Raw genomic sequence first — 17267 nt, 5'->3', positions numbered from 1 at the left:
CTATAGTGTATTGAGGATTGAGTATTGATGGTTGAGAATTGAGGATTGAGAATTGAGGATTGAGGATTGAGTATTGAAGATTGAGGGTTGATGATTGAGGATTGAGGATTGAGGATTGAGGATTGAGGATTGAGAATTCAGTATTGAAGATTGAGTATTGAGGATTGAAGATTGAGGATTGGGGATTGACCATTGAGGATTGAGGATTGAGGATTGAGGATTGAGTATTTGGGACAGAGGAATGAAGATTCAGGATTGAGGAATGAGAATTGAGGATTGAGGATTGAGGATTGAAGATTCAGTATTGAGGATTGAAGATCGAGATTTGAGGATTGAGTATTGAACATTGAGGACTGAGTGTTGAGGGCTGAGTAATGAGAATTGATGTTTGTGGATACAGATTTGAAGATTGCAGATTGAGTATTGAGTATAGAAAACTGTGAATTGAGAATATTCTATTGAGGATTGAGGATTGACAACTGCTTGTTGAGGACTGAGGGCTGAAGATTGAGGATGCAGGATTGAGGATTCAGGATTGAGGTTTGAGGACTGAGGATTGAGGATTGACAATTGAGGATTGAACATTGAGGACTGAGTGTTGAAGGCTGAGAGATGAGAATTGATGTTTGTGGATAGAGATTTGAAGATTGCAGATTGAGTACTGAGTACTGAAAACTGTGAATTGAGGATATTCTATTGAGGATTGAGGATTGACAACTGACTGTTGAGGACTGAGGGCTGAGGGTTGAGGATTCAGGGTTGAGGATTCAGAATTGAGGTTTGAGGACTGAGGATTTAGGATTGAAGGTTGAGTATTGAGGATTGAAGATTGAGGACTGAGCATTGAGGATTGGGGATTGAGGATGACGGCTGAGGGTTGAGGACTGAGGATTGAGGACTGAGGACTGAGGATTGAGGATTGAGAATTGAGGATTGAGGATTGAAGACTGAATATTCAGGATTGAAGGTTGACGATTGAGGATTGAGGATTGAGTATTGAGGATTGAGGATGAGGGCTGAGGATCGAGGATGGAGGATGAGGGCTGATGGTTGAGGATTAAGGTTTGAGTATTGAATCCTGCGAATTCAGGATATTCTATAGTGTATTGAGGATTGAGTATTGATGGTTGAGAATTGAGGATTGAGAATTGAGGATTGAGGATTGAGTATTGAAGATTGAGGGTTGATGATTGAGGATTGAGGATTGAGGATTGAGGATTGAGGATTGAGTATTCAGTATTGAAGATTGAGTATTGAGGATTGAAGAGTGAGGATTGGGGATTGAGCATTGAGGATTGAGGATTGAGTATTTGGGACAGAGGATTGAAGATTCAGGATTGAGGATTGAGAATTGAGGATTGAGGATTGAGGATTGAAGATTCAGTATTGAGGATTGAATATCGAGAATTGTGGATTGAGTATTGAACATTGAGGACTGAGTGTTGAGGGTTGAGTGATGAGAATTGATGTTTGTGGATAGTGATTTGAAGATTGCAGATGGAGTATTGAGTATTGAAAACTGTGAATTGAGGATATTCTATCGAGGATTGAGGATTGACAACTGATTGTTGAGGACTGAGGGCTGAAGATTGAGGATTCAGGATTGAGGATTCAGAATTGAGGTTTGAGGACTGAGGATTGAGGATTGAAGGTTGAGTATTGAGGATTGAAGATTGAGGATTGAGGATTGAGAATTGAGGATTGAGGATGAGGGCTGAGGGTTGAGGACTGAGGATTGAGGACTGAGGGCTGAGGATTGTGGATTGAGAATTGAGGATTGAGGATTGATAATTGAAGATTGAGGATTGGGTATTGAGGATTGAAGAATGAGGGTTGAGGATTGAGGATTGGGGATTGAGAATTGAGGATTGAGGATTGAAGATTGAGTGTTGAGTATTGAAGATTGAGGATTGAGGATTGAGGATTGAGGATTGAGGATTGAAGATTGAGGATTGGGGACTTAGTGTTGAGGGTTGAGTGGTGAGAATTGATGTTTGTGGATAGAGATTTGAAGATTGCAGATAGGGTATTGAGTATTGAAAACTGTGAATTGAGGATATTCTATTGAGGATTGAGGATTGACAACTGATTGTTGAGGACTGGGGGCTGAAGATTGAGGATTCAGGATTGAGGATTCAGGATTGTGGTTTGAGGACTGAGGATTGAGGACTGAGGATTGAGGATTGAGGATTGAAGATTGAATATTGATGATTGAAGATTGAGGATTGAGTATTGAGGGTTGTGGACTGAGGACGAGGACTGAGGGTTGAGTATTGATGTTTGAGGTCTGAGGACTGAGGATTGAGGATTGAGAATTGAGGATTGAGGATTGAGGACTGAGGATTGAAGATTGAGTATTGAGGATTGCAGATTGAGGTCTGAGGGTTGGGGATTAAGGATTGAGGATTGGAAATTGAGGTGTGAAGATTGAGTATTGAGGATTGAAGATTGAGGATTGAGGATTGAGGATTGAGGATTGAGGATTGAAGATTGAGGGTTGGGGATTGAGGATTGACGATTGAGGATTGAGGATTGAGGATTGAGGATAGAGGATTGAGGATTGATTATTGAAGATTGAGTATTCATGACTGAGGACTGAGGATTGAGGATTGAGGATTGAGGATTGAGGATTGAAGATTGAGGGTTGGGGATTGAGGATTGACGGTTGAGGATTGAGGATTGAGGACTGAGGATTGAGGATTGAGGATAGAGGATTGAGGATTGAGTATTGAAGATTGAGTATTCATGACTGAGGATTGAGTATTGAGGATTGAAGATTGAGGATGGAGGATGAGGGCTGAGGGTTGAGGATAGAGGCTTCAGTATTGAATCCTGAGAATTCAGGATATTCTATTGAGTATTGAAGAATTGAGGATTGATGGTTGAGTATTGAGGATTGAGGATTGAGGATTGAGGACTGAGGATATAGGATTGAGGATTGAATATTGAAGATTGAGTATTCATGACTGAGGATTGAGGATTGAGGATTGAGGATTGAGGATTTTGGATTCGGAATTGAGGTTTGAGGACTGAGGATTGAGGATTGAAGATTGTGTATTGAGGATTGAAGATTGAGGATTGAGTATTGACGATTGTGGATTGAGGACGAGGACTGAGGGTTGAGTATTGATGTTTGAGGTCTGAGGATTGAGGGTTAAGGGTTGAGAAATGAGGATTGAGGATTGAGGACTGAGGATTGAAGATTGAGTATTGAGGATTGAAGATTGAGGATTGAGGATTGGGGATTAAGGATTGAGGATTGGGAATTGAGGAGTGATGATTGAGTATTGAGGATTGAAGATTGAGGATTGAGGATTGAGGATTGAGTATTGAGGACTGAGAATTGAGGATTGAGGATTGAGTATTGAAGATTGAGAATTGAGAATTGGGGATGAGGACTGAGGGTTGAGGATTGACGTTTGAGGAACGAGGATTGAGGATTGAGGATTGAGGTCTGACGATTGACGATTGAGTATTGAAGATTGAGGATTGATGACTGAGGATTGAAGATTGAGGATTGAGGATTGAGGATTGAGTACTGAGGATTGAAGATTGAGGATTTTGGATTGAGGATTGAGGACTGAGGATTGAGGATTGAAGATTGAGTATTGAGGATTGAAGATTGAGGATTGGGGATTGAGCATTGAGGATTGAGGATTGAGGATTGAGGATTGAGTATTTGGGACAGAGGATTGAAGATTCAGGATTGAGGATTGAGAATTGAGGATTGAGGACTGAGGATTGAAGATTCAGTATTGAGGATTGAAGATCGAGATTTGAGGATTGAGTATTGAACATTGAGGACTGCGTGTTGAGGGCTGAGTAATGAGAATTGATGTTTGTGGATACAGATTTGAAGATTGCAGATTGAGTATTGAGTATAGAAAACTGTGAATTGAGAATATTCTATTGAGGATCGAGGATTGACAACTGCTTGTTGAGGACTGAGGGCTGAAGATTGAGGATTCAGGATTGAGGTTTGAGGACTGACGATTGAGGATTGAGGATCGAGGATTGAAGATTGAGGATTGGGTATTGAGGATTGAACATTGAGGATTGAGGATTGAGGATTGAGGATTGAGGATTGAGTATTGAAGGTTGAATATTGGTGATTGAATATTGAGGATAGAGGATTGAGGGTTGTGGATTGAGGACGAGGACTGAGGGCTGAGTATTGAAGTTTGAGGTCTGAGGATTGAGGATTGACGATTGAGAATTGAGGATTGATGATTGAGGTCTGAGGATTGAAGATTGAGTATTGAGGATTGAAGATTGAGGATTGAGGATTGGGGATTAAAGATTGAGGATTGGGAATTGAGGAGTGAAGGTTGAGTATTGAGGATTGAAGATTGAGGATTGAGGATTGAGTATTGAGGATTGAGGATTGAAGATTGAGGATTGGAAATTGAGGATTGAGGATTGAGGATTGAAGATTGAGGATTGGGGATTGAGGATTGACGATTGAGGATTGAGGATTGAGGATTGAGGATAGAGGATTGAGGATTGAGTATTGAAGATCCAGTATTCATTACTGAGGATTGAGTATTGAGGATTGAAGATTCAGGTTTGAGGATTGAGGATTGAGGATGGAGGATGAGGGCTGAGGGTTGAGGATTCAGGTTTGAGTATTGAATCCTGAGAATTCAGGATATTCTATTGAGTATTGAAGAATTGAGGATTGATGGTTGAGTATTGAGGATTGAGGATTGAGGATTGAGGCCTGAGTATTAAAGATTGAGGATTGATGATTGAGGATTGAGAATTGAGGATTGAGGATTGAGGATTGAGGATTGAGGATTGAGTATTGAAGATTGAGGATTGTTGATTGAGGATTGAGGATTGAGGATTGAGGACTGTTGATTGAAGATCGAGGATTGAGTATTGAGGATTGAAGATTGAGGATTGAGGATTGAGGATTGAGGATTGAGGATTGAGGATTGAGGATTGAAGATTGAGGATTTGGGACTGAGGATTGAAGATTGAGGATTGAGGATTGAGGATTGAGGATTGAGGATTGAGGATTGAGAATTGAAGATTCAGTATTGAGGATTGAAGGTTGAGAATTGAGAATTGAGGATTGAACATTGAGGACTGAGTGTTGAGCGTTGAGAGGTGAGAATTGATGTTTGTGGATAGAGATTTGAAGATTGCAGATTGAGTACTGAGTACTGAAAACTGTGAGTTGAGGATATTCTATTGGGGATAGAGGATTGACAACTGACTGTTGAGGACTGAGGGCTGAAGTTTGAGGATTCAGGGTTGAGGATTCAGAATTGAGGTTTCAGGACTGAGGATTGAGGATTGAAGGTTGAGTATTGAGGATTGAAGATTGAGGATTGAGGATTGAGGACTGGGGATTGAGGATGAGGGCTGAGGGTTGAGGACTGAGGATTGAGGACTGAGGACTGAGGATTGAGGATTGAGAATTGATGATTGAGGATTGACGATTGAAGATTGAGGATTGGGTATTGAGGATTGAAGAATGAGGGTTGAGGATTGTGGATTGTGGATTGAGGATTGAAGACTGAATATTCAGGATTGAAGGTTGACGATTGAGGATTGAGGATTGACGATTGAAGATTGAAGATTGAGGATTGGGGACTGAGTGTTGAGGGTTGAGTGATGAGAATTGATGTTTGTGGATAGTGATTTGAAGATTGCAGATGGAGTATTGAGTATTGAAAACTGTGAATTGAGGATATTCTATCGAGGATTGAGGATTGACAACTGATTGTTGAGGACTGGGGGCCGAAGATTGAGGATTCAGGATTGAGGATTCAGGATTGAGGTTTGAGGACTGAGGATTGAGGACTGAGGATTGAGGATTGAGGATTGAAGATTGAATATTGATGATTGAAGGTTGAGGATTGAGTATTGAGGGTTGTGGACTGAGGATGAGGACTGAGGGTTCAGTATTGATGTTTGAGGTCTGAGGACTGAGGATTGAGGATTGAGAATTGAGGATTGAGGATTGAGGACTGAGGATTGAGGATTGAGAATTGAGGATTGAGGATTGAAGACTGAATATTCAGGATTGAAGGTTGACGATTGAGGATTGAGGATTGAGGATTGAGTATTGAGGATTGAGGATGAGGGCTGAGGATCGAGGATGGAGGATGAGGGCTGATGGTTGAGGATTAAGGTTTGAGTATTGAATCCTGCGAATTCAGGATATTCTATAGTGTATTGAGGATTGAGTATTGATGGTTGAGTATTGAGGATTGAGAATTGAGTATTGAGGATTGAGTATTGAAGATTGAGGGTTGATGATTGAGGATTGAGGATTGAGGATTGAGGATTGAGGATTGAGAATTCAGTATTGAAGATTGAGTATTGAGGATTGAAGATTGAGGATTGGGGATTGAGCATTGAGGATTGAGGATTGAGGATTGAGGATTGAGTATTTGGGACAGAGGATTGAAGATTCAGGATTGAGGATTGAGAATTGAGGATTGAGGATTGAGGATTGAAGATTCAGTATTGAGGATTGAAGATCGAGATTTGAGGATTGAGTATTGAACATTGAGGACTGAGTGTTGAGGGCTGAGTAATGAGAATTGATGTTTGTGGATACAGATTTGAAGATTGCAGATTGAGTATTGAGTATAGAAAACTGTGAATTGAGAATATTCTATTGACGATTGAGGATTGACAACTGCTTGTTGTGGACTGAGGGCTGAAGATTGAGGATGCAGGATTGAGGATTCAGGATTGAGGTTTGAGGACTGAGGATTGAGGATTGAGGATCGAGGATTGAAGATTGAGGATTGGGTATTGAGGATTGAACATTGAGGATTGAGGACTGAGGATTGAGGATTGAGGATTGAGTATTGAAGGTTGAATATTGATGATTGAAGATTGAGGATAGAGGATTGAGGGTTGTGGATTGAGGACGAGGACTGAGGGTTGAGTATTGAAGTTTGAGGTCTGAGGATTGAGGATTGAGGATTGAGAATTGAGGATTGATGATTGAGGTCTGAGGATTGAAGATTGAGTATTGAGGATTGAAGATTGAGGATTGAGGATTGGGGATTAAAGATTGAGGATTGGGAATTGAGGAGTGAAGGTTGAGTATTGAGGATTGAAGATTGAGGATTGAGGATTGAGTATTGAGGATTGAGGATTGAAGATTGAGGATTGGAAATTGAGGATTGAGGATTGAGGATTGAAGATTGAGGACTGGGGATTGAGGATTGACGATTGAGGATTGAGGATTGAGGATTGAGGGTAGAGGATTGAGGATTGAGTATTGAAGATCCAGTATTCATTACTGAGGATTGAGTATTGAGGATTGAAGATTGAGGATTGAGGATTGAGGATTGAGGATGGAGGATGAGGGCTGAGGGTTGAGGATTGAGGTTTGAGTATTGAATCCTGAGAATTCAGGATATTCTATTGAGTATTGAAGAATTGAGGATTGATGGTTGAGTATTGAGGATTGAGGATTGAGGATTGAGGACTGAGTATTAAAGATTGAGGATTGATGATTGAGGATTGAGGATTGAGGATTGAGGATTGAGGATTGAGGATTGAGTATTGAAGATTGAGGATTGTTGATTGAGGATTGAGGATTGAGGATTGAGGATTGTTGATTGAGGATCGAGGATTGAGTATTGAGGATTGAAGATTGAGGATTGAGGATTGAGGATTGAGGATTGAGGATTGAGGATTGAAGATTGAGGATTTGGGACTGAGGATTGAAGATTGAGGATTGAGGATTGAGGATTGAGGATTGAGGATTGAGGATTGAGGATTGAAGATTCAGTATTGAGAATTGAAGGTTGAGAATTAGGAATTGAGGATTGAACATTGAGGACAGAGTGTTGAGGGTTGAGAGGTGAGAATTGATGTTTGTGGATAGAGATTTGAAGATTGCAGATTGAGTACTGAGTACTTAAAGCTGTGAGTTGAGGATATTCTATTGGGGATAGAGGATTGACAACTGACTGTTGAGGACTGAGGGCTGAAGTTTGAGGATTCAGGGTTGAGGATTCAGAATTGAGGTTTCAGGACTGAGGATTGAGGATTGAAGGTTGAGTATTGAGGATTGAAGATTGAGGATTCAGGATTGAGGATTCGGAATTGAGGTTTGAGGACTGAGGATTGAGGATTGAAGATTGTGTATTGAGGATTGAAGATTGAGGATTGAGGATTGAGGATTGAGGATTGAGGATTGAGGATAGAGGATTGACGATTGAGTATTGAAGATTGAGGATTGATGACTGAGGATTGAGGATTGAGGACTGAGGATTGAGGATTGAGTATTGAGGATTGAAGATTGAGGATTGAGGATTGAGGATTGAGGATTGAGGATTGGGGATTAAGGATTGAGGATTGGGAATTGAAGAGTGATGATTGAGTATTGAGGATTGAAGATTGAGGATAGAGGATTGAGGATTGAGGATTGAGGATTGAAGATTGAGGATTGGGGATTGAAGATTGACGATTGAGGATTGAGGACTGAGGATTGAGGATTGAGGATTGAGGATAGAGTATTGAAGATTGAGGATTGATGATTGAGGATTGAGGATTGAGGATTGAGGTTTGAGGATTGATTATTGAGGATTGAGGATGAGGGCTGAGGATCGAGGATGGAGGATGAGGGCTGAGGGTATAGGAGTGAGGTTTGAGTATTGAATCCTGCGAATTCAGGATATTCTATTGTGTATTGAGAATTCAGTATTGATGGTTGAGTATTGAGGACTGAGAATTGAGGACTGAGGATTGAGTATTGAAGATTGAGAATTGAGAATTGGGGATGAGGACTGAGGGTTGAGGATTGAGGTTTGAGGAACGAGGATTGAGGATTTAGGATTGAGGTCTGACGATTGACGATTGAGTATTGAAGATTGAGGATTGATGACTGAGGATTGAGGATTGAGGAATGAGGATTGAGGATTGAGTATTGAGGATTGAAGATTGAGGATTGAGGATTGAGGATTGAGGATTGAGGATTGAGGATTGAAGACTGAGGATTGGGGACTGAGGATTGAGGATTGAGGTTTGAGTATTGAATCTTGCGAATTCAGGATATTCTATTGAGTATTGAGAATTGAGGATTGATGGCTGAATATTGAGGACTGAGGATTGAGGGTTGAAGGTTGAGTATTGAGGATTCAGAATTGAGGATTGAGGACTGAGGATTGAGGATTGAAGGTTGAGTATTGAGGATTGAAGATTGAGGATTGAGTATTGAGGATTGAGGATTGAGGATGAGGTCTGAGGGTTGAGGATTGAGGTTTGGGGACTGAGGACTGAGGATTGAGGATTGAGGATTGAGGACTGAGGATTGATGATTGAGGATTGAAGGTTGGGTCTTGAGGATTGAAGATTGAGGATTGGTAATTGAGGATTGAGGATTGAGGATGAGGGCAGAGGGTTGAGGACTGAGGATTGAGGACTGAGGACTGAGGATTGAGGATTGAGAATTGAGGATTGAGGATTGAGGATTGACAACTGATTGCTGAGGACTGGGGGCTGAACATTGAGGATTCAGGTTTGAGGATTCAGGAATGAGGTTTGAGAACTGAGGATTGAGGACTGAGGATTCAGGATTGAGGATTGAAGATTGAATATTGACGTTTGAAGATTGAGGATTGAGTATTGAGTGTTGTGGATTGAGGACGAGGACTGAGGGTTGAGTATTGATGTTTGAGGTCTGAGGATTGAGGATTGAGGATTGAGAATTGAGGATTGAGGATTGAGGACTGAGGATTGGAGATTGAGTATTGAGGATTGAAGATTGAGGATTGAGGATTGGGTATTAAGGATTGAGGATTGGGAATAGAGGATTGAGGATTGGTGATTAAGGATTGAGGATTGGGAATTGAGGAGTGAAGATTGAGTATTGAGGATTGGAAATTGAGGATTGAGGATTGAGGATTGAGGATTGAGGATTGAAGATTGAGGATTGGGGATTGAGGATTGACGATTGAGGTTTGAGGACTGAGGATTGAGGATAGAGGTCTGAGGATTGAGTATTGAAGATTGAGTATTCATGACTGAGGATTGAGGATCGAGTATTGAGGATTGAGGATTGGGGATTAAGGATTGAGGATTGGAATTGAGGATTGAGGATTGGTGATTAAGGATTGAGGATTGGGAATTGAGGAGTGAAGATTGAGTATTGAGGATTGGAAATTGAGGATTGAGGATTGAGGATTGAGGATTGAGGATTGAAGATTGAGGATTGGGGATTGAGGATTGACGATTGAGGTTTGAGGACTGAGGATTGAGGATAGAGGTCTGAGGATTGAGTATTGAAGATTGAGTATTCATGACTGAGGATTGAGGATCGAGTATTGAGGATTGAGGATTGAGGATTGAGGATTGGGGATTGAGGATTGAGGATTGAGGACTGAGGATTGAGGATTGAGGATAGAGGATTGAGGATTGAGTATTGAATATTGAGTATTCATGACTGAGGATTGAGTATTGAGGATTGAAGGTTTAGGATTGAGGATTGAGGATTGAGGATGGAGGATGAGGCTGAGCGTTGAGGATTGAGGGTTGAGTATTGAATCCTGAGAATTCAGGATATTCTATTGAGTATTGAAGAATTGAGGATTGATGGTAGAGTATTGAGGACTGAGGATTGAGGATTGAGGACTGAGTATTGAAGATTGAGTATTGATGATTGAGGATTGAGGATTGAGGATTGAGTATTGAGGATTGAGGATTGAGTATTGAAGATTGAGGATTGATGATTGAGGATTGAGGATTGAGGATTGAGGATTGAGGATTGATCATTGAGGATTGAGCATTGAGGATTGAAGATAGAGGATTGAGGATTGAGGTTTGAGGATTGAGGATTGAGGATTGAAGATTGAGGATTTGGGACTGAGGATTGAAGATTGAGGATTGAGGATTGAGGATTGAGGATTGAGGATTGAGGATTGAAGATTCAGTATTGAGGATTGAAGATTGAGAATTGAGAATTGAGGATTGAACATTGAGGACTGAGTGTTGAAGGCTGAGAGATGAGAATTGATGTTTGTGGATAGAGATTTGTAGATTGCAGATTGAGTACTGAGTACTGAAAACTGTGAATTGAGGATATTCTATTGAGGATTGAGGATTGACAACTGACTGTTGAGGACTGAGGGCTGAGGGTTGAGGATTCAGGGTTGAGGATTCAGAATTGAGGTTTGAGGACTGAGGATTTAGGATTGAAGGTTGAGTACTGAGCATTGAAGATTGAGGACTGAGCATTGAGGATTGGGGATTGAGGATGACGGCTGAGGGTTGAGGACTGAGGATTGAGGACTGAGGACTGAGGATTGAGGATTGAGAATTGAGGATTGAGGATTGAAGACTGAATATTCAGGATTGAAGGTTGACGATTGAGGATTGAGGATTGAGGATTGTGTATTGAGGATTGAGGATGAGGGCTGAGGATCGAGGATGGAGGATGAGGGCTGATGGTTGAGGATTAAGGTTTGAGTATTGAAGATTGAGGGTTGATGATTGAGGATTGAGGATTGAGGATTGAGGATTGAGGATTGAGTATTCAGTATTGAAGATTGAGTATTGAGGATTGAAGAGTGAGGATTGGGGATTGAGCATTGAGGATTGAGGATTGAGTATTTGGGACAGAGGATTGAAGATTCAGGATTGAGGATTGAGAATTGAGGATTGAGGATTGAGGATTGAAGATTCAGTATTGAGGATTGAATATCGAGAATTGAGGATTGAGTATTGAACATTGAGGACTGAGTGTTGAGGGTTGAGTGATGAGAATTGATGTTTGTGGATAGTGATTTGAAGATTGCAGATGGAGTATTGAGTATTGAAAACTGTGAATTGAGGATATTCTATCGAGGATTGAGTATTGACAACTGATTGTTGAGGACTGAGGGCTGAAGATTGAGGATTCAGGATTGAGGATTCAGAATTGAGGTTTGAGGACTGAGGATTGAGGATTGAAGGTTGAGTATTGAGGATTGAAGATTGAGGATTGAGGATTGAGAATTGAGGATTGAGGATGAGGGCTGAGGGTTGAGGACTGAGGATTGAGGACTGAGGGCTGAGGATTGTGGATTGAGAATTGAGGATTGAGGATTGATAATTGAAGATTGAGGTTTGGGTATTGAGGATTGAAGAATGAGGGTTGAGGATTGAGGATTGGGGATTGAGAATTGAGGATTGAGGATTGAAGATTGAGTGTTGAGTATTGAAGATTGAGGATTGAGGATTGAGGATTGAGGATTGAGGATTGAAGATTGAGGATTGGGGACTTAGTGTTGCGGGTTGAGTGGTGAGAATTGATGTTTGTGGATAGAGATTTGAAGATTGCATATAGGGTATTGAGTATTGAAAACTGTGAATTGAGGATATTCTATTGAGGATTGAGGATTGACAACTGATTGTTGAGGACTGGGGGCTGAAGATTGAGGATTCAGGATTGAGGATTCAGGATTGTGGTTTGAGGACTGAGGATTGAGGACTGAGGATTGAGGATTGAGGATTGAAGATTGAATATTGATGATTGAAGATTGAGGATTGAGTATCGAGGGTTGTGGACTGAGGACGAGGACTGAGGGTTGAGTATTGATGTTTGAGGTCTGAGGACTGAGGATTGAGGATTGAGAATTGAGGATTGAGGATTGAGGACTGAGGATTGAAGATTGAGTATTGAGGATTGCAGATTGAGGTCTGAGGGTTGGGGATTAAGGATTGAGGATTGGAAATTGAGGAGTGAAGATTGAGTATTGAGGATTGAAGATTGAGGATTGAGGATTGAGGATTGAGGATCGAGGATTGAAGATTGAGGGTTGGGGATTGAGGATTGACGATTGAGGATTGAGGATTGAGGATTGAGGATAGAGGATTGAGGATTGATTATTGAAGATTGAGTATTCATGACTGAGGACTGAGGATTGAGGATTGAGGATTGAGGATTGAGGATTGAAGATTGAGGGTTGGGGATTGAGGATTGACGGTTGAGGATTGAGGATTGAGGACTGAGGATTGAGGATTGAGGATAGAGGATTGAGGATTGAGTATTGAAGATTGAGTATTCATGACTGAGGATTGAGTATTGCGGATTGAAGATTGAGGATGGAGGATGAGGGCTGAGGGTTGAGGATAGAGGCTTCAGTATTGAATCCTGAGAATTCAGGATATTCTATTGAGTATTGAAGAATTGAGGATTGATGGTTGAGTATTGAGGATTGAGGATTGAGGATTGAGGACTGAGGATTGAACATTGAGGGCTGAGTGTTGAGGGTTGAGTGATGAGGATTGATGTTTGTGGATAGACATTTGAAGATTGCAGATAGAGTATTGAGTATTGAAAACTGTGAATTGATGATTTTCTATTGAGGATTGAGGATTGACAACTGATTGTTGAGAACTGAGGGCTGAAGATTGAGGATTCAGGATTGAGGATTCGGAATTGAAGTTTGAGAACTGAGGATTGAGGATTGAAGATTGTGTATTGAGGATTGAAGATTGAGGATTGAGGATTGAGGATTGAGGATTGAGGATTGAGGATATAGGATTGAGGATTGAATATTGAAGATTGAGTATTCATGACTGAGGATTGAGGATTGAGGATTGAGGATTGAGGATTGAGGATTCGGAATTGAGGTTTGAGGACTGAGGATTGAGGATTGAAGATTGTGTATTGAGGATTGAAGATTGAGGATTGAGTATTGACGATTGTGGATTGAGGACGAGGACTGAGGGTTGAGTATTGATGTTTGAGGTCTGAGGATTGAGGGTTAAGGGTTGAGAAATGAGGATTGAGGATTGAGGACTGAGGATTGAAGATTGAGTATTGAGGATTGAAGATTGAGGATTGAGGATTGGGGATTAAGGATTGAGGATTGGGAATTGAGGAGTGATGATTGAGTATTGAGGATTGAAGATTGAGGATTGAGGATTGAGGATTGAGTATTGAGGACTGAGAATTGAGGATTGAGGATTGAGTATTGAAGATTGAGAATTGAGAATTGGGGATGAGGACTGAGGGTTGAGGATTGAGGTTTGAGGAACGAGGATTGAGGATTGAGGATTGAGGTCTGACGATTGACGATTGAGTATTGAAGATTGAGGATTGATGACTGAGGATTGAAGATTGAGGATTGAGGATTGAGGATTGAGTACTGAGGATTGAAGATTGAGGATTTTGGATTGAGGATTGAGGACTGAGGATTGAGGATTGAAGATTGAGTATTGAGGATTGAAGATTGAGGATTGGGGATTGAGCATTGAGGATTGAGGATTGAGGATTGAGGATTGAGTATTTGGGACAGAGGATTGAAGATTCAGGATTGAGGATTGAGAATTGAGGATTGAGGACTGAGGATTGAAGATTCAGTATTGAGGATTGAAGATCGAGATTTGAGGATTGAGAATTGAACATTGAGGACTGAGTGTTGAGGGCTGAGTAATGAGAATTGATGTTTGTGGATACAGATTTGAAGATTGCAGATTGAGTATTGAGTATAGAAAACTGTGAATTGAGAATATTCTATTGAGGATCGAGGATTGACAACTGCTTGTTGAGGACTGAGGGCTGAAGATTGAGGATGCAGGATTGAGGATTCAGGATTGAGGTTTGAGGACTGAGGACTGAGGATTGAGGATTGAGAATTGAGGATTGAGGATTGAGGATTGACAACTGATTGCTGAGGACTGGGGGCTGAACATTGAGGATTCAGGTTTGAGGATTCAGGAATGAGGTTTGAGAACTGAGGATTGAGGACTGAGGATTCAGGATTGAGGATTGAAGATTGAATATTGACGTTTGAAGATTGAGGATTGAGTATTGAGTGTTGTGGATTGAGGACGAGGACTGAGGGTTGAGTATTGATGTTTGAGGTCTGAGGATTGAGGATTGAGGATTGAGAATTGAGGATTGAGGATTGAGGACTGAGGATTGAAGATTGAGTATTGAGGATTGAAGATTGAGGATTGAGGATTGGGTATTAAGGATTGAGGATTGGGAATTGAGGATTGAGGATTGGTGATTAAGGATTGAGCATTGGGAATTGAGGAGTGAAGATTGAGTATTGAGGATTGGAAATTGAGGATTGAGGATTGAGGATTGAGGATTGAGGATTGAAGATTGAGGATTGGGGATTGAGGATTGACGATTGAGGTTTGAGGACTGAGGATAGAGGATAGAGGTCTGAGGATTGAGTATTGAAGATTGAGTATTCATGACTGAGGATTGAGGATCGAGTATTGAGGATTGAGGATTGGGGATTAAGGATTGAGGATTGGGAATTGAGGATTGAGGGTTGGTGATTAAGGATTGAGGATTGGGAATTGAGGAGTGAAGATTGAGTATTGAGGATTGGAAATTGAGGATTGAGGATTGAGGATTGAGGATTGAGGATTGAAGATTGAGGATTGGGGATTGAGGATTGACGATTGAGGTTTGAGGACTGAGGATTGAGGATAGAGGTCTGAGGATTGAGTATTGAAGATTGAGTATTCATGACTGAGGATTGAGGATCGAGTATTGAGGATTGAGGATTGAGGATTGAGGATTGGGGATTGAGGATTGAGGATTGAGGACTGAGGATTGAGGATTGAGGATAGAGGATTGAGGATTGAGTATTGAATATTGAGTATTCATGACTGAGGATTGAGTATTGAGGACTGAAGGTTTAGGATTGAGGATTGAGGATTGAGGATGGAGGATGAGGGCTGAGCGTTGAGGGTTGAGGGTTGAGTATTGAATCCTGAGAATTCAGGATATTCTATTGAGTATTGAAGAATTGAGGATTGATGGTAGAGTATTGAGGACTGAGGATTGAGGATTGAGGACTGAGTATTGAAGATTGAGTATTGATGATTGAGGATTGAGGATTGAGGATTGAGTATTGAGGATTGAGGATTGAGTATTGAAGATTGAGGATTGATGATTGAGGATTGAGGATTGAGGATTGAGGATTGAGGATTGATCATTGAGGATTGAGCATTGAGGATTGAAGATAGAGGATTGAGGATTGAGGTTTGAGGATTGAGGATTGAGGATTGAAGATTGAGGATTTGGGACTGAGGATTGAAGATTGAGGATTGAGGATTGAGGATTGAGGATTGAGGATTGAAGATTCAGTATTGAGGATTGAAGATTGAGAATTGAGAATTGAGGATTGAACATTGAGGACTGAGTGTTGAAGGCTGAGAGATGAGAATTGATGTTTGTGGATAGAGATTTGTAGATTGCAGATTGAGTACTGAGTACTGAAAACTGTGAATTGAGGATATTCTATTGAGGATTGAGGATTGACAACTGACTGTTGAGGACTGAGGGCTGAGGGTTGAGGATTCAGGGTTGAGGATTCAGAATTGAGGTTTGAGGACTGAGGATTTAGGATTGAAGGTTGAGTACTGAGCATTGAAGATTGAGGACTGAGCATTGAGGATTGGGGATTGAGGATGACGGCTGAGGGTTGAGGACTGAGGATTGAGGACTGAGGACTGAGGATTGAGGATTGAGAATTGAGGATTGAGGATTGATGACTGAATATTCAGGATTGAAGGTTGACGATTGAGGATTGAGGATTGAGGATTGTGTATTGAGGATTGAGGATGAGGGCTGAGGATCGAGGATGGAGGATGAGGGCTGATGGTTGAGGATTAAGGTTTGAGTATTGAATCCTGCGAATTCAGGATATTCTATAGTGTATTGAGGATTGAGTATTGATGGTTGAGAATTGAGGATTGAGAATTGAGGATTGAGGATTGAGTATTGAAGATTGAGGGTTGATGATTGAGGATTGAGGATTGAGGATTGAGGATTGAGGATTGAGGATTGAGTATTCAGTATTGAAGATTGAGTATTGAGGATTGAAGAGTGAGGATTGGGGATTGAGCATTGAGGATTGAGGATTGAGTATTTGGGACAGAGGATTGAAGATTCAGGATTGAGGATTGGGGATTGAGGATTGACAATTGAGGTTTGAGGATTGAGGATTGAGGATAGAGGACTGAGGATTGAGTATTGAAGATTGAGTATTCATGACTGAGGATTGAGGATTGAGTATTGAGGATTGAGGATTGAGGATTGAGGATTGAGGATTGGGGATTGAGGATTGGGGACTGAGGATTGAAGACTGAGGATTGAGGATTGTGGATTGAGGATTGAGGTTTGAGGATTGAAGATACAGTATTGAGAATTGAAGATTGAGAATTGAGGATTGGGGATTGAACATTGAGGACTGAGTGTTGAGGGTTGAGTGATGAGAATTGATGTTTGTGGATAGAGATTTGAAGATTGCAGATAGAGTATTCAGTATTGAAAACTGTAA

Source organism: Calliopsis andreniformis, unplaced genomic scaffold (genome assembly GCF_051401765.1).
Source record: "Calliopsis andreniformis isolate RMS-2024a unplaced genomic scaffold, iyCalAndr_principal scaffold0041, whole genome shotgun sequence".
NCBI lineage: Eukaryota > Metazoa > Arthropoda > Insecta > Hymenoptera > Andrenidae > Calliopsis > Calliopsis andreniformis.
Note: the sequence above shows the minus strand (reverse complement) of the source record.